Consider the following 25078-nt stretch of genomic DNA (forward strand, 5'->3'; position numbering starts at 1 on the left):
GGCTTGTAACAACAGGGGTTTATGGGGACGGGGGCTAGAGGAATGATGACGTTTTCTTTACTTGTGTTGTGTTTTATTGCTTTCGCATTCAAATATGGGAATAATTTTCTTTTGCACAGGTATCTGGTACAAAACAAAGGGATCTACTGCAGTAGGTATCTGGTACAAACAAATGTATCCACTGCAATCTCAATGGTACATCGTATTATCGGGGAGCTTACAACTCTCGCGCCACTATAGGTGCACCGAGTTATTGCGGCTTTCTCATCTTTCCGAGGTACCCATTCCCAGCTGGATGGACTGGGACAAAGAGTCACAGTACTTTGTTCAAGTTTACTGCAACTAGGTGTTTGCACGTATTCATGTGCCCACCATCTGGTCATATACCAATGCATTCGTGGGTTCTTGTAAGTGCACAGGGTTGTGTACTGGGTGACAGGCCGGGAAAGCCACATTTGAAAAATCACTATTGCAAGGAAGACCACATTTCAATTACATGGCTGTAGCCGGTAAAGCCACATTTCCAATAGATTAATTAATTAATGCATTACCGTAACCGGTAAAAGAGTGTCCCCATGTATATTGTTTTCACAAGAAACGAATAATCTTTCTTACTCACAAGCGTTGTTTACAAGAAACTAATAATCTTTCCTACTCACAAGCGTGGCGTTTAGCTTCTTCACTCATTGTTTATTACTCAAAATGGTATATGTCGAGTGAAGGTAAGTTTTTAAAAATCTTATAATATTATCCTTTAGATGAATTATTCATTTCACTGGTCCATGATTGTAAAAACTGTCTTTCAGGATTGATTCAGATTTTGTTATGATCCAGGATTGAGTGTAATGAAAGGGGTTTACAAATACAGCCGCATTTACAAAATATATGTTTCACATGATTTAGCCAGGGAGCATCATCCATAATATAATCTAGAATGAAAGCTGCTATTTTGTTGTTTGGATGAGAAAATTTCAATTTGCACCAATAAGTAATTAATCGTTTAGAGATTTGGAGCTGAATAGGTTGTCTTCCAAGTTCTCCATAAACCATAAAATTCGGGGTGTTTTATCTAAGACCGGTAGCTAATTTCAGGAATTTAAAATGAACACGTTCAACGGCATCGCAATACCGGTAAAATACTGTCCCTAGATTAAGATACATCTAACAAGAACCTAAAAGGATGGCACAATAAGGTAAAGAGACTTGTCCAGAAGTGCCACCCTAACATTTACGAGATAGTAAAGTTATTTCAGCGTGAGCAGTCTCTCACAGAGGTTGCTGTCCTGAGACTAATCTGACCAGTGGACAGCACCTTCACGAAGAAAGAAATACAGAACCATTGACGCTCGTATCGCATCACTGAAGACCAACCTTCTGAGCCAACACCTGAGTGACATGGAGTATACGGATCATGTGGGCGACCTCCTTCATCTGCAGTTGGGGGTGTACAAAACAATGTTTCGTGATCTTACGCCATTTTATCTGTTTGTACACATGGCAACAAACTAAACCATTATCATTATTATTATGTTTTACAGATTAAGATTTATTATTATTTTGTGATATTATTATTATATGCAATATACCTATTAGTATATTATATTGTGCTAATTGTAGAAACAAAACCTGTTGTGATCTGATTAAAGTTATGAGGAAACATGCCTTGTTTTGTTAAATACATATTCACTAAGCATGTTTTGACAGCATACCCAGGAGAGCCACATTCCATGTTCACGCAACCGTAACTATTGCCGGGAAAGCCACATCAATTTATACTATCTGTTTCGGAAATGTGGCTCTCCCGGCCCGTAACCGTGTACTGTACACTAGGGGTTGTTACAACCCTGAAAGAGTCTGCACAGGTGGGCTCGATCCCGACACCTCAAGCTTGCTGGATCACGAGCCTTAGCCAGCTCGCGCACCACGCCCCCGTTATAATACTAAATGTGTTGATACTAAATCCCTTTAAATAGAAGAATGATTTTTGTCATAATTCCATGTATTTATTGCATGTTAAAAAATAATGTACAGCATTTTCGATCTTATGACCACAAGAGCAGGAGGGGCTGCCGATGATATGTCTGTCAGTGAGTGAGTTTAGTTTTACACCTCACACAGCAATATTCCAGCTATATGGCGGCGGTCTGTAAATAATCGAGTCTGGACCAGACAATCCAGTGATTGAAGAAAGTCTCATCCTTTTCATTGTGTTTCATTAATAGACTATTATATAATATATTATGAACGGTTTTCTCTGTAAAATAGGTTAATTTAAGAGACTAGTTGTTAGTCTAAGGTATCCACTACAGTAGGTATCTGGTACCGTAAAAGGAACACACGAAATTAATGGGGTACATAACAAGGGTATGCATTAGGTTTGGTATTTTGTACAGTACTAGGGTAACCACTTCGTAAGGTATATGGTACGGTACAAGTGTTTCCACTGGCGTAGGTATATTGTACAATACAAGGTTATCAACAACAGAAGTTACCTGGTACAGTACAAACGTATCCGCAACAGTAGTTATCTGATATTATACGAAGGTATCCACTGCGATAGGTATCTAACACAATTAATGCAGGGGTATTCTCTTCAAAGGTGTCTGGTACAGTATAAAGGTATTAACTACAATAGATACGCTTCGGTACAATATAAATACATCCCATGCAGAAGTATCATGTACAGTACAAGGGTTCCCACTATAGTAGCCAAATGGTACTGAAACGGTGCCCGCTAACACTGTATGTACAAAGTTATCCACGACAGTATTAGGTCTCCATAGCCACAATAACAAATCAGGTATCTTGTGCAGTGCATGGGTATCCAACGCAGTAGATATCGGATGCAGTAAAATGCGGCATTATCTACTAAGCTGAAATCCGTAATTGTATCTCATAGAGTAAACATTAGAGTAGATACAAGGGTATCCACACATGTAGATATCATGAAGCTTTGAACAAGAGGGGCATTTATGCATGTACTATTGTTGTTGGTTTATTTCCTTCCTCTCTCTCTCTCTCTCTCTCTCTCTCTCTCTCTCTCTCTCTCTCTCTCTCTCTCTCTCTCTCTCTCTCTCTCTCTCTCTCTCTCTCTCTCTCGTCATGTAAAGCAAACAAAATTGTGATCGGTTGAGTACAGTTAGTATCACCTTGTTTCAAACAAATGGCCGCTTACCATCTTATCCTGGTGGCAGTGACTCATTGCTATCAATATCAATCACTTGCTTGTTTGGTCCAAACATGTTTGTTCCAGCCTCTGTCAGTTAACTGGAATATTGCAGATTGAAGTGTTAAACAACAGACAAGTAGATATTGCTTGATGTAGAAATTCCAACTGAAAAGTCCAATAGTTTGTGAGCTTGCTAACAGACTTAGCTTCTTTGGTCATGCAGAGAGGGCATCTGGCTTCAGATGAGATCTGTGGTAGTCTCGATCCCACAAGACAGAAATGTCATTGCCACTATCTTTTGAATTGTCTAAAGTAGCAGAATTGAAGTTATGTTTGACCTGAGGTCAGAACCAAAGATGTTTACACCATCAGGAGCCTGATAAAGTAAGAATGTCACTTTTCAGATGACTCAACAACATGAACACAAAGAACAGGAATATTATATTGAGATTCACAAAACAGTGGCCAACTTTAAAGTAGTGAGTAGCATGGTTGATTACACATACTATCTAGAACTCTAGAAGGGGGTCCACAGCAGTGGAAGGGCACCTTATACCGTCGAGGGGTATTTGCTACAGCATTGCCACTTCTGCTGTACCAGGGGTCCATGTTCCCGATGGTATCGACTAGTACATAAGATGTCGGTTACATTGGAATGATTCTACTACCGTTTCCACATCCACCCTGGCACACTTTGTCTGGTACAGTAGACGGGTACTTGCTACTGTAGGCGGCGGTTTCTAGGCCCACATGTCCATGTTCATGACAACAAAGTGAATTAAACGTAGAACACATCGGCAAATTTTAGACTTATAACAGAAATATAGATGCGTGTCTAAGCTACAAACATTTTATCTACAGCGTGTGATACCGAAGTGGCTGACCTCCGCACTGGAGCTCAGTACAATACGTACATGGATCTTCAAGCCGCCATTGGAAAATATTGCAAAAGCAATAATGTGCAACTAATTAAAGGTATTTTAACATACAAAAGATTACCCCGATTAAATTCACTACTGATGAAAAAGAAAATCCATTCACTTTGCTATTTTAAGAAGAATTGTATTACGGAAAAATGATTTGTAGATAAATGTTAGGGCTGATTTCCACATATACAATTTATGATCTGTTAATACTGAATATGGCTTTATATCTTTCAGCTAACAGTCGCTCAATCACTGCAGCGAATGTGAATGTACCCACAAACAGGCGAACATATCCCGATAAGTTTGTCTACAGTGCAATATCACACAGATGCAAACACTCGGGCCCAGTAAGAACAACCAGGTCTGGTGTTCGACCCAAACAAAGGTTCCATGTATTTACATTTTATATCATTATTAAAGCTAGTTGTCTGAAATTAAGGCCATGGAATGTAGAAGGGGTCTCACTTGAAAGTTTGTGTGCGTCTCGAAACAATGATAAACTGGGTTTTTTCCATATCATATTAACATGAATACAAACAACTGTAAACAGTTATATAAGCTTACTCTGTATTTGAAAAAAACGCACATATCACTCATTTATGGCTCTGCATTTACAGATCTTACAAGATGGACTGCCCTTTTAAATTATCTGTCATAGGGAATCGTGACTTGGATGTTCTGGTGGTAAAAAACCTAGTGGAAGAACATAATCATGAGGCATCAGAGGCTATATTCAAATCCTATCCAGAGGTACGCTATTGTTAACATTATAAAGCTTCATGACTGGTTCCCTGCTTCCAAATCTGGTAATGTGAACCACGCGCTGAAGAATTTCTAAGACACCATGTATAGTTCAGCTTTGAATCTGTAATAAAATGCCAGAAATGACATATGTGTAGCACCTTCTTGCTTAAAGGTTGGTTATATATTATCCACAGCAAAGAGTATTGACTGAAGAAGAAAAGAGAATGGCCAGTAAGACGTTAGATATCAACATCCCTGCTTCGAAAGTAGGTACATACTTGGCATCTCTTTCCGGAAAACATTTACAAGCCAAGGACATTCAAAACGTCAAAAAACAGAGGAGACACAGAGGATACAAGGTTACTGGATGTCATCAATACAATACTGGAAGAGGATGCAGAAGCGATTGTCACATTAACTGTCAACAAAAATAACATCATAGACTTAATTTACCTGCAGTCATCTTCTATGAAGGCAAACTACTCAAAGTATCCGGAGGTACTTATACTTGACACAACTTACAAAGTCAACAACTAAAATATGCATTTGACATCTCTAATGGTGGTCGATGGCAATGGTTGTGGTCAAGTCGTAGCTCGTGGACTGATGTGCTCAGAGAAGAATGACATGATGACTCAGTTTCTGGACATGTTTGTCGTAAACAATGCCATTAGCAGTACAGAAACTGAAGTCATTCTTATTGACAAGGACTTTAGTGAGACTGGTGCCATTGAAGGGACCATGCATGGCGTTGCAATCCAGCTCTGCATCTCGCACATCCACTGTGCTATGAAAAGGCGCCTTAATCAAGAGGAGATAGACGAAGAGCACAAGATCAAAATTAGGAAAACTCTGCAGGAAATCACTTATTCGAATTCACAGGAAACGTATGATAAACTGAAGGAGAAGTTGAAGATGCAAAGTTTGTGTACTTCAGGCTTTTTCCAATATTTTGAAGACCATTGGGATCAATGTCGAACCAAATGGGCCTTTTACATCCGCCAAACACTGCCCAATTTTGGCAATAAAACTACAAATTATATTGAAAGTTTCCATCAAAAACTGAAGGGCATTCTTTCGAAAAATACTGCTTTGGACAGGTGTCTAGAAGTTCCTGTGTGATTACATTGCATTTAAAAGTGACCAGAGTTCTACAAAAGCCATTGTTTCCATGACCTCTCAGTCATATGATCTAAAAGAACGATCGCCACTTGTTGACAGACTGTTTTCACTAAGCACGGGTTATGCTGCAAACCCTATGGCCAAAGAACTTAACAAAGCAAAAAAGCGTGTTACCGTTGCCGAGGTGAAAGATTATACGGGCATTATACAGTGACTATGGCAGAGACAGAATCATACAATGTTTCTTTAACGGATAATGGCTGCGCCTGCTCTTGCTCTTTTTCTAAGACGATGCTGATGATTTGCAACAGTCATGGATAGCAGAGAGGTGGCACAAAAGAAATCCTTGCACTACTGGAACTTTTAGAAGAACTCCTCAGACCTCCTCGACATCACTGGAACCGTCATCCTCCACCTACCCCATGGTCTCTTCAACCTCCTCCTCAGAACCTGAACACGTTGAAACAAAACGACCAAAGTCTTCAGTGGGCACAGTAGTTCCAAAAACTGCAAATTCCATGTACATATCTACCATGGCCATTCTAAAACAAATTGCCGGTACGTTATCACTATCAACAAATTCAGAATTTTCAGAGACGTTAGATCAGTTGACCTTCCTGCACAACGCCTGGGCCCAGGGTGAAAGTCTTCCTTTACACAACATCGTCGGAATGAAGATGCCCCTCACGATGTCTCAAGTATCACAACTTCTCCCTCTGAGTTATCAACTGAGTCTTTGTCGCATATATCGGATAAAGTAAAAGTAATTGACCCCAACAAGAAGATTCATTTTCGACAGCGTCTCCAGCTGCGGAAAACAGTCAATAAGCAAGCACCAGAAAGGAAGACAGCTCTTGGACTGAAGAGGAAAAGACCATGCCACGAAGACTCTACAACTAAAAGAAAGGAGCTGAAAATGGAAAACATGAGTACATCAAAGCCATCTCAACTTTAGCCAAGAGGATAACCGAAGAACAGCTACAGAAGCTTTTCAAGGCAGCAGAAAATTCCAAATATATCAAAGTTACAGATGGTTCATTCAAGATAAGCATGGCCTACAACAATCCGGTTCTTTCCCTTGAGGCAGAAATTCAAGAGGTCTACCCCAACAATGACTTTGAGTCAGATGTTGTTCCAATTCTTCTAAACCGTTTGAAGAAAAACTTTCACAACATCTCTGACATTGAAGGAAAAACAGATGTAGCTCATGTGATGACACTGGTTTTGGCATATGCGTACATGAAAAATCTAAGCAATGATGAAACAATACCAACTATCTATGATTCTCTTAAATCCTTGGATCCTGAAATGATAGATGACAACTGTCCAGTCCTCCCCCGCAAGAAATGTGATGCAAAGTTCCGAATAGGAAATAATTCAATCACTTTGGGTGACCTAAAGGTGTTACAAAAGAAAGGATGGTTAAATGACAGGGTTTGTACATTATATTTATATCACTTATTTATTATATTTACTTAAAGGTATATATATATATATTTATATATATATATATATATATATACATGGATGATTTGATAGACAATTTGTGCATAGTTCATATTTTTGTTGCAGATGATACATGCAGTTCTGGGATATCTTGCACAAGAAGCAAACACATCCTGTCCTAGTGAAGTGTTTGTTTGCCCTCCTTCCTTGCGGTGAAATGGGATAACATAGATTTCAGCTGGATGTTTGAGCAGGTATATCTTTGTATATAGCATAGAACGTAAATGCTATATCGCTTTGTAATGATAGGTAAACTTTATGGTTGTTGTGGGAAAAAAATGGTCTGATAGTAATGTGTTTGGGTTTTGACATAGGTACCACTTGCAGAATACCACTGGGTCCTTCTGCCAATCTGCACTAGTCATCACTGGATACTTATGGTTGCCAATATGAGGACGCATGATATAAGTATTCTGGATTCCATAAAGTCTACAGTGAGAGCTACGAGATACATTTCACACTGGCGGTAAGTACTGACAATTTGACTTATTAAGCTACTCATTCAAACAAATATTCGAACATCCACATGAAATGGTCTTACAAGGTGATTTAAGTACATGTATACATGAGAGGGTTCCTGTCTCCCTGTACACTGACGTTCTGAACAAAATCTGGTATAAACCTGCCCCAATGACTTAATGGTCATCATTTTTGGTGGATAATGCTGGTCAACCTGAACATGTCGTTAGTTGACTTCACCATGGTCTGTACCTCTGCCAGAGACGATGCATTGCAGATGGTGCCGTTTGGAGTCGTCTGGCAACTTCTCTGATGTTTATTACATTTTGCAGCTGTCTAATTACCTAATATTCTTTCTATTTGCCAGGCTGGTCGTCTAGGCGCCACTGTCGCAAATTAATATAGTGCCATGATTCAGCAAAGACAACCTCTTTACTCATATGTGTTGCACATGCATATTGAAAAAATTATATGCAGTTTTGCTGTTGGGTTATTTAAAACTTTTTAAAGACTTCTGCCACATTTGTGCCAAGATATGTTCTTGGGAACAATCTCTAAAACACAACCAAAATGTGGACAGGACAAAGATCACATTACAGTACTGTACATTTAGAAGCATGTTAAGTGTCACCACACAAAATGACTGTATTGCCCACATTTACTAACATTAGGCAATATACGTTTCATCCGGCGGCCATATGAACAACGTTGGAAATCTACGTATCATCTGGCTGTCAGATTTACACACGTTTAAAAGGGTGTTTAAATTAACGTACACTCAACTCTGCATTTACATGTATTTCACAGGTGTGTAAATCTGGCCATTGTTTTCATGTGTTTTCTAGCATGTGTAACATATGTAAATGCTGTGATTGTAGGACATGCATTTTAATACCTTTGAAATCTCGTATGACCAGGGTTAGGTTTGCCATATATTTAGTACACGCGTAAATGGTTGGTAATGGATAAATAGTGTTACAAGATTTACACTATTTTAACATGTATTTCAATGGTTCTGTAATGTAACTTTCACATATGGTTCGTTAGCGCGTCGGACCACGCCATAATGCACGAAGGTCATTAGAAACACATGGCGAAGTGATACCCATGACTGAGCACCGCTATTAACGTGCCTGCCTTTCTTGACATACACATGATGTCTGTTTAAAAGGTTCAGATATTGGGTCTGTTGGCTAGAGCGATATGTATGTTAGGGAGTGTGTGTGTGTGCATGTGTGTGAGAGGGAGGGGTGTTTGATGGGGCAGGCCTAGGGTGGGGTGATGGCGGTGGGGTACTGATAAGCCTTTCTGCAGCTGGTCAGTAGGTAATACCGTTTATACTTTTTGCAATGGAAATTACATTACACTTTAAATAACTGATCTTAGGTACACTTCTTATATATAACATGCAAGGAGAGACTGCTTATTGCAATAAAACACAGACAGGTGTGTTCACACAGACATGAACCGGTAGGTTCCCTAATTTTAGTGCACACTTGTATAAGTTATCAGACTGATCATAGCTGCACAAATTTTATTATCTATTCTTTTAAAAATGATGATTACAATGTATTAATGATTCCCGGTGTAAATTACTGTTGTAAATGTGTAAACATGCATATACGTACTTGGTATAACCTCTCTTTTATTCGGAATCTAGATATTATCCCATACGGACGTTTTCTAAAATGTAAGTTCCCCGACGGAATATACATAAGTGTACACCTATTTTGATTCCAGTTCTAGGGTAGATTATAGAAAATTCTTGTGATTACAATTAGTTCATAAGCTTAGGTAACTACGCAGTTTCGATAATTACTGGAAGTTTACCACCTCACAGCATTTGTTACTCATGCGTTTTCATTTTCGCTTTTTGCTCTCTGATTTGTTATACATTACATAATTATGGTAATCATTTTGGCATCCCGATATCATGGAATAAATGTTTACTTATTAATCTATCAAAGTGCCGAAACTTATTGTCTGTATGTGTTACTGTTATTGAGTGAAACTGTTAAATGTACCTTCGTACAGAATTTCCAGGACATAGAAACTGAAAATTGCTAAATAAATGGAAAACTAAATTTGATAAAAATTGCAAACAATTATTATTCATATACCAGTTTTAAAGTATCAGTGTGCAGATGTTCAATGGATATTAAGACCAAGTAAATTGGAAGATTCACAGACTAACAGTATTTCTTTACAGTATTTCCTTACAGACATATATAGAAAATTATTTTTACGGGTATGGAACGAATGGGGTAAAACATCTGCAAAGCATCTGAGTCAGCTGAGATTATCCTTTAAAAACATCATATGTACATTTAACAATTACTTATCATTAATTGCAACCAAAGCATTACATAAATGCCATATTTCCAGACAGCATGACATCACCTTTGGCCGGAGTTCCAAATATTTGACATCGAAACCTGTCAGTTAACGCAAAGGAAATAACCCTTGTGTTTTACAATGATGCCTTAATCATAGTCACAATGAAGCATAGGTTGCCATGTGTTTTGCAATATGACTGAGTCAGTGAAATACTAATATTTACCAAATAAAATTAATTGTAATGAAGCCTTTCTTTAAGCAGTGACTTAACGCCATACATAGCTAGACTTGCTTAGATCATTAAAAAAAAAGAAAACAAGGAAAAAAACCACACAATAAAAACCTAACAACTTCATGTAAGGCATCATAGATATTTCACAAACATGGTACAGGACCCTTCCCCTCATTAGCGTATTGCCTCACCACTTGCGAATTAAGCGTTCGCAGATGTAAGGCGTTAGCACTACAGCAAGGGCAGGGCGGAAGGGAAATAATATAGTTCTGTGACTGTGAGACACTCTGGGAAAATATGTGGAAAACCAAATATTTTGGACAATAGACCATTGTTTGGGTATTTTAATTGTAAATATGATTCAAATATCTTAGCCTAAATTTCTATATCCTTACATATAAGGACGAGTATTCAATTCACATTTGTTTGCATCTCTAACCAGGTGTAATCTTGAATAAAATATAATTGGAAAAGTGTAACAGGACGAGTATTCATTTTGTCTTTTTGTCTTCTACCCGTCCCTACTAGACTAACAACTAGTCTCTGAAATGAACATATTTTACAGAAAAAAAGTTCATAGTAAAAAGGAAAAATATAATAAAAAGGAGCCCTGAGACATTCTCCGGAAGCTGTGGAAATCTACACTTGCCACATTTTTCTAGACTTGCGTGGGCTTGGATATATTTGCTTCAGGGTCTATATGACAGACTACGTCCCTACATACGCTCAATCACATGTGTCTCCAGGTCACGGAGAATCATTGGTGCAGGGGCCCATATTGCAATTCTCGCGCGTTTGCATGTGTTGTTGACGCGGCATGGACGCCTTGTGACATCACTATTTGATTATGATTCACAAACACATGCTCATGATATGGTCGGAATCATGCCACGGATTAGCAGATATTTATCATGAAAACAGGTTTTAATGTAGGTGGCTTGAAACTTGCTTTTACAAAGGCCAATAGATTCGATCACAATACTTTTCGATTTACAACTTCTTTTCTCTTAACATGCTGACCTCAAAACTGATTTAAATTCTAATCGCTGATTAAAGAGTAAGACAATAAATAGTATGTCAAATTATCGTTACCATGACAACCCTGTGATATGTTACCTTATGTAAGAGAGCTATAAATACGATGCTGGGTGTGGCAATAGTGACAGTGTCTGTCGTAAATTTAAATATGTTGCTTCAACGCTATCACTAATCACTGGGTATCTATTCAATTATATGTGTGATGGAGAAGCACTTGCGTCGCTAGTTTTCTCAACAATCTGAATACATGGATGTAGCGTGAAACCGGCAGATACCTATAGAAGAAAGTGTTTGCCCTACCTGTAACAACGATGCCCCGTGTCTATAGAGGGGGTATAATATGGGGATGAATGACATGGACCTTTATCTTGGCCCGTTTATGATGATACATATTGCGATCTTTCACAATAATCTCTCAGGCTATCAGATTGAGGGTATTCTTTAATCATAACCGGTATTTCAATTATTGTATTTATACAGTTCGAACGTTCTCCATATATACGTCCGTCAGATACATCGCTCACTACCCCCTTTCTCTTTTGATCTTCTCAAGCGACTGTTACAAGTTCGAAGAATCCTGGTCAAAGTTGAAAAGTCTTAAGACTATTCCCTACTATTCTGTAACATACACATTGTACCTAAAATGGGTAGAGCTTCCGTTCGGGGGAATATCAGGAGGACAGCGATACATTTATCTCCAATGTTGTAGAAGGCACTCCACTTACTTAGGAAAACAATAACTTAATGAGATATTGCATTCATGTCGGAATCAATATTTTCGGCCCCAATCAGATGTGAACTTGAACATGCCAGGTCTGCGTCTATGTCAGACTTAAGGTCTGCGAGTTGTTTAGCAGCACTGGGGCGTAATAGTCATATAGGCCTGCTCCAAACAACGGAATATTTATCTTTTGAGAAGGACTTCTCCGACGGGTAAAGGTACAGCAATGCAACATCACATTTACTCCAATTATGTACCGCCGAACAATAGTTAGTAGTGAGCTGAATAAACTTAAGAAATTACGAGTTGGTACGTGTGGCATATTTGGCTGAGCTCTAAGAGAGATAAAGTGCTATTCTATTGGGACAGCTAGGGACACTTGAGAGGACAAAGAGGCACCTCATCGCCCTTTGTTCACCGCTGAACCTTTTAACCCCTCGAAACAACAAGATTTGCCAACACCGCAGACAAGACGTAACTGATACTGGTAGCAAGAGCGAGTGCAGCTTGATAAGGCGTGTTAGCTTGCGTAATACTGCTTTCTTTGTCAGGCTCTTTTGGTAATAAGAATAATGAGGTCACGTGGATGTGCAGCACCATAAATACTCGGATGATATACTCCAGTAGAACAACTATATAACTATACATAAATTATATGCATCGGGGACTGATTGTTTGCGTGTCTGGGGATTTAAGTCGACCATTTCAGATTAATGTCTATTAATATATTGCTCATCTCTTACGTGAAGTTTGTACAGGAGGTGGTGCGCGTGTAAACGTATGAAGTAATATCCGTTACATGTTCAACACGAATGGCGTTAAGATTAGCTTCACACTATCATCTGCGACTGAATATCTTCGATATTCATTGCGCGATCAAAGGTAACACGAGTTTTTAAAACTCCCAGCGTTGTTGAGTGAGTGACTCAACATGGATTTATGCATAAACAACATACAGGGCATTGATTAGATTCATGTTCCCGTCATGTTCAAATATAACCTCAAAGGAAAGACCAGCACGAACAAACACAGGCGTTCACTACACGCTCTCGCTTTATGAGATATACGACGACAGATGGTTGTTGTCACAACATGTAATCAATGAGTGTTCAATAGCAAAACCAGTCAGTACTTTACAAACTAAATAAAAAAAGGCCAGGTTTCTTTTTATCCACTATTATGTGATACATTTAGCATGTGATAAGTTGTAGAAACGCTACACTTCAAAGAGTAAATAAACACAAGAACTTCCATTTGTATTCCGTTGTCAGATCACATAATGCCAATGTCATCGCTGGGCGTGGGACGTGGAGTGACTGAAAAGCAAATCAGCTTGGAATACATTCTGTGTTTCAAAAACAGCTATTTAACATGCAAGACTAGTGTAAATCGCATAATGCCAATGTCATCGCTGAGCGTGGGACGGGAAGGGACTGAAAAGCAAATCAGCTTGGAATACATTCTGTGTTTCAAAGACAGCTATTTAACATGAAGGACTAGTGTAAATTTTGCAGTAATGATTTTTTATTACGATCGAAATGGGCCGACCAATATGAATAATATCTCAATTCTATTCAAGCCTATGAGTATGAAAGTCAAGTACATGCAATGCCTTGCAAATGGTATTATTGATAAACATAACTTGACAAACGTTCAGCCATTATAGGGACGGTGGGGTAGCCAAGTGGTTAAAGCGTTCGCTCGTCACGCCGAAAACCCGGGTTCGATTCCTCCAATGGGTACAATGTGTGAAGCCCATTTTAGGTGTCCCCCGCCGTGATATTGCCGGAATATTGCTAAAAGCGGGTAAAACTAAACTCACCCACTCACTCCATTATAACCGACACTGTCCATGTATTTCATGCAGCCCCGACTATTTTGCCGTCGCCCATGTCCGTGTATGAACCATACAGAGACACATACAAATTGCATTTCTAGCATTGCCATCGAAAAACATAGTTTTATTGCTTCCTTTTTAAAACAGTTTCTGAAGAGAGAATACAATACAACCATTCTGATTAACACATATAAGATTCAGATTTTAGATTCGCAAATCGTAATCGAGACGGGAAGCTATATGAGGACCTTAGGAGAACGCATAACTTGTCAGTTGACACGAATTATTATCAGTGAAGATCTTACCGGACCCAAGCAGCCCTAGCTCGAAGGGCCCGCCAGCTTGTCTTGGATGAGAAAGTTGAGGCATCATGGGTGACCAGTGGGGTCATGCATCCTCATAAAGATGCTGGACGGGACGGCGAGAAAGGTGGCCAACAGCACTTCGATGAAGTGTGCGAGTCTACTAAACTCAAGGTGGTGATTAGTCTGAGTCAAGACAAATGAATACTATTACAGTCATGAGATAACTTGTATGAGATACCCATAATGCCCTTGCACGATCTCATGAACAGTTACTGTCGATAGTCATCATGACTCCATGCTTGACATCAGTGTAACATCAGTGTAACTGTACATAAAACTGTGTTGTTTACAGTAACATTGCGGTTTTGCAGAGATTCACATGTGATATAAATGAACAATTTATATGATTTAGATAAATATGATAATATGCGCTCAAGAAGTTGTCAACGCCACCCTTCACGTCTTCAGTCAGCTAGATGTGAACGGTGAACGCGCTGCGAATGTTGTGAAGCACGTGAGTGTGTGGGATGCACGAGCAGTGTGTCCGTGCTCTACATGCTATGTAACGGGTCTGTCTACTACAGACGGACAACACGTGAGGTGAGGTGTGGTGAAATTGGGTTTTACGTCGTGCTTGAGAATATTTCGCTCATATGACGACGTGCATGCGTGTGTATGTGTATGTGCGGCTGCTTGTACTAGCCCAGACTGAAGCTGGTTTTATAGTGCTAGCCCACTGAGGTACCATGCCGCAGTGAAGGATGAATACCCCACTCAGACACATTATACTGACTCCGAGCCGACCAGTCCTTGTTGTACCAATTAATGCCGAGCGCCAGGCAGGGACCAACAAGTACCATATTTTAACGTCTTTTGGTATGACGCGATCGGGGATCGAACCCGCGACCTTCCGCTCTCCGGGCAGACGCTCTAACCACTACACCACGGAGGCGGTCAGACAACACGTACTTACAATAGATCGTCCATACAGGTAAAATGTTAGCTTCCTCCGATGATAACGAGTCCCAGTGTACCAACTTGGTTTGTATGCATACTATGATTTTGCTTGCTTGGTTCCTCATTTCATTAAAATGCACATACAAATACACATTTGTTTGCATCTCTAACCAGGTGTAATCTTGAATACGAGTGGACGTTGCTTAGCATAGCATTAAATACATGTATAATACATTGTGTAGTATATGTGCAACATATACAGTATTGCAGTATACATATACAGTAAGGGCTGGACAGAAGGGCAAATAATATCGGTCTGTGACTGTGAGACAGACTGGGACAAGATATGGAAAACCAACAATTTGGACAACAGACCATTGTTTGGGTCATTTAATTGTAAATATAATTCAACTAGCTTAACCTAGATTTCGATATCCTTCGAATGTACATTTGGTTGAAACTGGAAAATATACATTTATCCCGAGACAAGAACGAATGTTTAAATATAATTAAAAAGTATAACAGGACGAGTATTCATTTTGTCTTTTGTCTTCTACCCGTCCCTACTAGACTAACAACTAGACTCTGAAATGAACATATTTTACAGAAAAATAGTTCATAGTAAAAGTGAAAAATGTAATAAAAAGGAGCCCTGAGACATTCTCCGGAAGCTGTGGAAATCTACACTTGCCACATTTTTCTAGACTTGCGTGGGCTTGGATATATTTGCTTCAGGGTCTATATGACAGACTACGTCCCTACATACGCTCAATCACATGTGTCTCCAGGTCACGGAGAATCATTGGTGCAGGGGCCCATATTGCAATTCTCGCGCGTTTGCATGTGTTGTTGACGCGGCATGGACGCCTTGAAACATAACTATTTGATTATGATTCACAAACACATGCTCATGATATGGTCGGAATCATGCCACGGATTAGCAGATATTTATCATGAAAACAGGTTTTAATGTAGGTGGCTTGAAACTTGCTTTTACAAAGGCCAATAGATTCGATCACAATACTTTTCGTTTTACAACTTCTTTTCTCTTAACATGCTGACCTCAAAACTGATTTAAATTCTAATCGCTGATTAAAGAGTAAGACAATAAATAGTATGTCAAATCATCGTTACCATGACAACCCTGTGATATTTTACCTTATGTAAGAGAGCTATAAATACGATGCTGGGTGTGGCAGTACTACTGCAGTTGATAGTGTCTGTCGTAAATTTTAATAAGTTGCTTCAACGCTATCACTAATCACTGGGTATCTATACAACTATATGTGTGATGGAGAAGCACTTGCGTCGCTAGTACATCGCGCACTACCCCTTTCTCTTTTGATCTTCTCAAGCGACTGTTACAAGTTCGAAGAATCCTGGTCAAAGTTGAAAAGTCTTAAGACTATTCCCTACTATTCTGTAACATACACATTGTACCTAAAATGGGTAGAGCTTCCGTTCGGGGGAATATCAGAAGGACAGCGATACATTTATCTCCAATGTTGTAGAAGGCACTCCACTTACTTAGGAAAACAATAACTTAATGAGATATTGCATTCATGTCGGAATCAATATTTTCGGCCCCAATCAGATGTGAACATGATAGGTCTGCGTCTATGTCAGACTTAAGGTCTGCGAGTTGTTTAGCAGCACTGGGGCGTAATAGTGATATAGGCCTGCTCCAAACAACGGAATACAAAGAAACTATTTTTCATTTCATGTCTCACAGAATATATAATTTGATATGGCATTGTTTGTTGTCGCATACTTTTGCGCTAGTGAAACAAATGTGGACAACTTAAAGCTGCATGGCGTTATTACAGCAAAGGATGAGCGGAAGGAGAAATAACATGGTTCAGGCACTGTGAGACTATTAAGAAAGGTCACATCATATTCCCATTATGTACCGCCGAACAATAGTTTACAGTAGTGAGATGAATAAACTTAAGAAATTACGAGTTGGTACGTGTGGCATATTTGGCTGAGCTCTAAGAGAGATAAAGTGCTATTCTGTTGGGACAGCTGGGACACTTGCAAGGACAAAGGGGCAGCTCTTCGCCCTTTTGTTCATCACTCACAAGATTTGCCAACACCGCACACAAAGCGTAACTGATACTTGTAGCAAGAGCGAGTGCAGCTTAATAAGCCATGTTAGCTTGCGTTATACTGCTTTGTTAGTCAGGCTCTTTTGATGATAAGAATATTGAGGTCATGTGAACGTTGATTTCAAACGTACTAAAATGTGTGAAAATGAAATTACATGAACCAAGTAATTCACAAGATGGAAACAAATGATCATCTTGCTTGAGCACAGGTAACATGAAGGTGTATGAACCGTTCATATACATACCCCTGATATCCGGTATGATACATACATATCTAAGGTGTGTAAACATTTGCAAATTTGAAAACTTACATGTGTTTCCCCACCTCAGTAAATTTACATGTTTCCAACCTGAGTAAACTTAGAACGAAATCGTAAATTTCACCACCCATTAAAATTCAAAGGAATGCATCGGAAATACTGTATGATCATGTATTTACTGGGGTATCTGTTTTGCAAATCATGTTTGGAAATACCTGACAATCCGGTCATGGCATACATGAACGAGGTACTTGTGCATACGAAAATGTACGATGAGCATATGTTTCAAAGGTATAGATTCATATGAAATATATGCCCGAAGTTAGGAAATATCTGAAAACATACGTAATCCGGTCAAGGCATGTATTTCCTACTTTATTTACGTTTATTTCAATGGTTTACTAGCCGGCTTTTGGTCCTGTGTGTAGTGCCTGATATTTTACCCACCGCAATCATTTATGTGTTTAATGTAAAAATATATCTTAGTGAATGTATTTAATGTTAAACGCTATGGTATTATATGAGTGTCTACACCATGCATACCTTTCGAAATATATATATATATTACAGGGAGTTTATGAAAAAACTGTATCCGGGGGGATGCAGGTTGGACCGAAAAAGAAGTGTCCTGTAGCCTACAGACGGATGGAAGTAGCGTATTTGTTCTTATGGTAAAGAGGTTAAGAAACCATGAAGTAAAGAAATAGCTGTGCAATACATTGTTTTAAACACATCCATTGAGAGGGGCGGTGGGGTAGCCTAGTGGTTAAAGCGTTGGCTCGTCACGCCGAAGACCCGGGTTCGATTCTCCACATGGGCACAATGTGTTAAGCCCATTTCCGGTGTCCCCCGCCGTGATATTGCTGGAATATTGCTAAAAGCGGCGTAAAACTAAACTCAGTCAGTCAGTCCATTGAGAAGTCTTGTTATAATTTAACTTTTTCTGTAAACATTTGATGAACAGATTAATATGATATGTGAAGGGGACTAACAAATATTAGTGGAATCTTGAAACACATCTTGATTTATTTGTCCATATGCTTCAGAATGCTGTGGCGGTACTCAGTGGTATGCCGTACTGTGTATTCCGACAGTGTTATTGCGAGTACTTCAGGGGAATTGAAGCTGCTACACTTGTCAAGAAAATGAAGCACAACGGAGACACTATGTGCAACCTACCATTTTGTAGCGATCCCCAAAAAGAGGCAAAAGATAAATCCGTGGGTCCTCTGCAATGGTTGTGACCGTTGGTGCCATTTCGTTTGTGCTGGAATTGAGGAGAAACCGAAAGGCTGATACATGTGTCCAATTTGCTCGCTAGTATGAACCCTGTGTTGTTTACATTTGTTACTGGTGAATTACTGGATGTTTCATAAAATAATCTGTGACTACAGAACATTTGCTACTCAGTAAATAGAAATACATGTAACTCTATAATTATTTGCTGCGGGTGTGATGATAACCCAACTGTGTTTGAGTGAGTGAGTGAGTTTAGATTTACGCCCCACTCAGCAATATTCCAGCTATATGGCGGCGGTCTGTAAATAATCGCGTATGGACAAGACAATCCAGTGATCAACAGCATGAGCATCGATCTGCGCAATTGGGAACCGATGACATGTGTCAACAAAGCCAGCGAGTCTGACCACCCAATCCAGTTAGTGGCCTCTTACGACAAGCATGGGTTACTGAAGATTCAATCTAACCCGGACCTTCACGGGTCCTACTGTGTTTGAGGTTTTGCAAACGTATATCGGGGGTTATACTGTCGCAAATTTAGTTATATCGGCAACGCGTTAACAGAGCATGAAATATGCTACGGTATAAACACCGAAATACGTTTGCAAATCCTCAAACACAGTAAGGCTTATCACAATTCGAATTCACCTCCGTTTGTAACAAAAAAAGTCATTAAACTTTTATGATTGTAATTCAGTCACCATCGATGTCATTTCACCTCTATGTTATTCCACCTGTATTAGTGTCATCCCACCTCTACGTTATTCCTCCTGTATTAGTGTCATCCCACCTGTATGTTATTCCCCCTGTATTAGTGTCATCCCACCTCTACGTTATTCCTCCTGTATTAGTGTCATCCCCTGTACCTGTATTAGTGTCATCCCATCCCACCTGTATTAGTGTCATCCCACCTGTATGTTATTCCACCTGTATTAGTCTCATCCCACCTGTATGTCATTCCACCTGTGTTAGTGTCATCCCACCTGTATGTTATTCCACCTGTATTAGTGTCATCCCACCTCTATGTTATTCCACCTGTATTAGTGTCATCCCACCTGTATGTCATTCCACCTGTATTAGTGTCATCCCACCTGTATGTTATTCCTCCTGTGTTAGTGTCATCCCACCTGTATGTTATTCCACCTGTATTAGTGTCATCCCACCTGTATGTTATTCCACCTGTATTAGTGTCATCCCACCTGTATGTTATTCCACCTGTATTAGTGTCATCCCACCTGTATGTTATTCCACCTGTATTAGTCTCATCCCACCTGTATGTCATTCCACCTGTGTTAGTGTCATCCCACCTGTATGTTATTCCACCTGTATTAGTGTCATCCCACCTCTATGTTATTCCACCTGTATTAGTGTCATCCCACCTGTATGTCATTCCACCTGTATTAGTGTCATCCCACCTGTATGTTATTCCTCCTGTATTAGTGTCATCCCACCTGTATGTTATTCCCCCTGTATTAGTGTCATCCCACCTTTATGTTATTCCTCCTGTTTTAGTGTCATCCCACCTGTATGTTATTCCTCCTGTATTAGTGTCATCCCACCTGTATGTTATTCCTCCTGTATTGGTGTCATCCCACCTGTATGTTATTCCCCTTGTATTAGTGTCATCCCACCTGTATGTTATTCCACCTGTATTAGTCTCATCCCTTGCTGGCGGCCCAATTAGAGATCGATATACTTAGGTGTGTACGCAACTACGCAACTATGTCTACTACTCGGGAGCTCAAGTAGATCGCCAAGCAGCGAGGTTTAATTGGTTACTCTAGAATGAGGAAACCACAGTTGTTGAGGTTACTCGGCCTACAAGCCCCTCCTACTGTAAAACAACTAAAAATCCGAGCAAAAGAGCTTGGGTTGACGGGTTATTCCCACCTTGGGAGAGCCGAGTTAGTTGCATTATTAAACGGCCCTGGTCGCGTTAAGACCCCCACTGTAAAACAACTAAAAGTAGAGGCACGCGATTTGGGGTTAGCTGGTAACTTGGCGCGCTGTAGGTAACTATTTGAGAGGCTGGCGTATGCATGTTGATAGGAACATAGACATCACTGATATCAAGCCTCTAATCGCTGATAAAGTCAATGAGGAACTAAACGATCTGGGAAGTATAAAGTTTCAAATCACAGTGAAAATGTCACTCAATAAGCAGGGGAATGGGGTCATTGAGTATGTTCAGCCTTACTTCCGAGGTAAACAAGAAGTCGTGACTCACACAGAGACTATAGACGCATCAATCGATACCAGTTTTCAGCAGATACGAGAATACCTAGAACGCTACACACACATTGGATCCGGGTGGGTTGTTGATAAAATCGATAATGTTTATCTAGACATAGCTAACTACGTGCCGTTCAGAGGCGGGTCATACCTAGACTTACCCCCCTACTATAAGAAAAAACATGCCATGGTCAGAGTCAAGAATAGAGGAGATGATTGCCTGAGGGTAGCTATCAGGTCAGCCTTGTTTCCAGCTGACACTCATTCAGACAGGCTTTCTAGCTATCCCCAAGACGATGGGCTCAACTGGATGGTATAGATGAACCTACCCCCATATCTCAGATCACTAAAATAGAAAAACAGAATAATATAGCCATAAACGTCTATGGGCACGAAGGTAACACAACAATAGTGCACAGGATCAGCCCAGTGTTGGGGGAGGAGGGTCGCCGCATTATCAATATATTCATGATCCAGCGAGGTGATAAGTACCACTACGTGTGGATAAAACACTTTAGCAGGCTGTTGCACGACCAGTTGATATACGATGGGAAAAAACACTTTTACGATGCCTCCATGGCTTCACACGAGCTGATTTATTAGAATCCCACCAGGAGGATTGCCAAGGTGTGGGGCAGACGGCCATACGAGTCGACATGCCTAAGGAAGGCGACAATATCCTAAAATTCGACAACCACAAGAACCAAATGTCTGTGCCTTATGTCATCTACGCCGACTTTGAAGCCTTGGTCAAACCCGTTGAGGCTGTTGGGGGTACCCCAGGCACACAGAAAACACAGGAGCATGAGGCCTGTGGGTTTGGATACGTGGTCGTCCGGTGTGATGGGGAAACGAAAGCTCCGGTAGTGTATAGGGGTCCCGACGCGGCTGAAAAGTTTCTAAAGTGTTTGCAGGAGGAAGAAAAAACTATCAGGAATGCACTGTATACAGTCGCTCCCATGCGTCTGACCCAAGCCGATCAGCTAGCTCACGCCTGCAGCACTCACTGCCACGTGTGTGACTCACCACTGAACGGTGATTCGGTGAGAGATCACTGCCACGTCATCGGTAAGTATAGAGGCTCCGCTCACAGCGCGTGTAACCTCAAGCTTAGAATCACCCCCAAGACAATAAACAGCCCCATGGTCTTCCACAACTTGAGAGGGTACGACTCTCACTTGATCATGCAGGCCATCGCAAAAGTCGACGGCAACCTGACGTGTATCCCCAACAACATGGAGAGATACATCTCCTTCAGCTTGAATGGTCTGAGGTTCATCGACTCGATTCAGTTCCTCCTGTCGTCACTCGACAGTCTGGTCAAGGCCAACGATACCTTCCCCATCACCGATCGATACACCAACGCCGAGACTTGACCCCTGCTGATGAGGAAGGGCGTGTACCCCTACGAGTACATGGATGGCTGGGCAAAGTTCGCCGAGACCCGACTACCCCCCATCAGAGAATTTTACAGCAACCTGACCGACTCGACAATATCCCAAGCCGATTACTTGCACGCGATTAACGTATGGAATAAACTGGGCTGTAAGAATCTGGGTGACTATCACGACCTGTACTTTAGGACAGATGTACTGCTGCTAGCCGACGTGTTTGAGACGTTTAGGCGGACATGTTTCAAGCAGTATCAACTCGACCCCGCATGGTACTATACCAGCCCAGGTCTGTCATGGGAACCGAGTCGTTTTCACCACGGCAGTATAAGAGGTTAACTCGGGGCAACATCCCTGAGCTGATAATATAGATATAAATCATAATCCGGTGAATATAGGATACCTCAGCATAACCTGGACATAAAATGACTAGCGCACAAGGCCCCAGGATGAAGGTGAAAAAGTGCATCAATGCGGGGATCTCCGATCTCGGGGACATACGCGGATTCGACGACCCTGGAGTAGATGGTAAATTGCACGCCTTGCAACTGAAAAACAACATTTACGAAGTCCCCATCATTGGTGGTACTAGAAACCTAAGCGATATAGTAGATACCTCAGGAGCAGCCCCCAACACTCGGTACGACCTAGTTCGCATCGGTGATGATAGATGGGCAGTATACCCTTCGTTCGGAAGCAAACTGTTCGACTTAGAAGATGTTGAGAGCAACGTGACGGCCATCACCAAAAATAAGCAGTATTCCCTCGTCTTAACCGACGACGACAAGCGGGTGTTGTTGCCCGCTAAAGTCGACTGGTTTCTCAATATTAGGCTCGGCTCCCCCTACGTGTTCATGGAGAACATAGACAACTACCTAAACAAAGTCGTGAATAACGGAACCCTGCTCGTGGCTTACGTCCCGGCTCAGAGACGTAGCGTAGTCATCAGCCCAGCCGCCAGTATGGCAGCTCACATGCTATCTAGCAAGCCCGGGGTGCAAAACGTGACATTGCAGTTGGTGGCTGAATTCGAAGGCGTGGTCAACATCCTGGAGAGTCTACCGCGAACTCAACACTGGCCATCCAAGTCTACCTAGGGGAACCATCGCTTGATGAAGTCGAAATCGTGAAGGGGATCAAACTCCGGTGGGGCAAACGACACCAGTATCACTGTTTACGCATGCGGGTGGGTGTCGACTCCAAAACCAGTCTGCAGGGGTCACCGTGACCGTGGAAGACACGATATCACTCATCAAGATCCTCCTACACGACAACATACACTTCATGGGGTGAAGTGCACCCTGAACTATTATCAGAAAACAATTGGAAACTATCTCGTAATAGTATTATAGCAATGACTAGGCATCGGCCCAACGCTACGCTTTAACGATCTAGGAGACATGGAGGATTCGATCAGCCTGGTGAGGAAGGTGGCTCATACGTCCTACACTTGAAAACAACGTGTATAGGCGGGCGGTAATGGCCGATCATCTACCCAAAATCACCCTGGGGGGTCTAGGAGGTATAGAGGGATTCGATCAGCCTGGCGAGGACGGCGCCTCGTACGTCCTACGCTTTAAAAACGGTGTGTACATACGGCAGTCCCTGGTAGACTTAAAAGAACCCAAATGGGTGATCAATGCGACCCTCACCGCATCTTATATCTCACTAGACAAAGATGGCTATGTCTCTGAAATTAGGAACAACGGTATCTTGCTCACGTCTTTCATTCCAACTCGTGAAAGGATGATAGTTTCTAAAACACCATATTACCCGGGGGGCAACATGTTAGTTTCATCCAGGCGGTCACAGTTAATAGCCAACCACCCCGATGCCATAGCAGGGGTTAGGGCTATGGCCTCAGACTCCACACTCATCATAGAAGTCGCTTTCAAGGGTAAGTTTGATGATCCGGACGACCTGATACAATCCCCAAACCTACAACTTTTACCTGGGGTGACAATACGTTGAAGTGACCCCCAAAAACCAAGTTTCCTACCTTGCCTATCATTATACGATTGGGGGGCCCCCAACTGGGATTACTACCCCCCTTATTAAACTGCTTAGATGTTGATATAGACCCTTCCCGTATCTCCACATACGAGAATCTAAGCCTTATAAGCCTCAAGTATGTTGATCGACTATTAACTGAAGCCCAATTAAAAAATATCTCATAAGATATATTATAGGCACATAGGATGGGTCTATACCCAGTCGTAGAGGAAGTCGTGAAGACCCTGGAAACCGTAGACGGGTTCCGCTTGAGACAGTTATGTGATGTAAAACACCAACTAGAACAAGACCGCGACACGCGGAAAGCACTATATAAGAAGTACCATAGAGCTTTCAATATCGTGGACGGGACTGATACTGCCTTTATGGCAACCAGCATGGGACTAGGGGCGGCAGGTATTGGGTTGTTAGCTACCATCGTGGACGCACCTATAGTGCTAGGCATCGAAATAACAGCTGGGGTGGTAGGGGTGGCAGGGTTG

At 41.1% G+C, this 25078-nt stretch overlaps 1 long non-coding RNA gene across 1 annotated transcript; it reads left to right on the forward strand.

Annotated features, from left to right (window-relative positions):
* Window positions 1-118: 118 nt before the first annotated feature.
* Window positions 119-19249, forward strand: LOC124286427. Its single transcript, XR_006901037.1, has 7 exons — window positions 119-151; window positions 4031-4144; window positions 4330-4480; window positions 4713-4845; window positions 7534-7661; window positions 7782-7933; window positions 18768-19249. It is a non-coding gene; the product is annotated as an uncharacterized LOC124286427 (long non-coding RNA).
* The last annotated feature ends 5829 nt before the right edge of the window (window positions 19250-25078 follow it).

Source organism: Haliotis rubra, unplaced genomic scaffold (assembly GCF_003918875.1).
Source record: "Haliotis rubra isolate DU_JTF1 unplaced genomic scaffold, ASM391887v1 Scf1, whole genome shotgun sequence".
Classification (NCBI taxonomy): Eukaryota; Metazoa; Mollusca; class Gastropoda; order Lepetellida; family Haliotidae; genus Haliotis; species Haliotis rubra.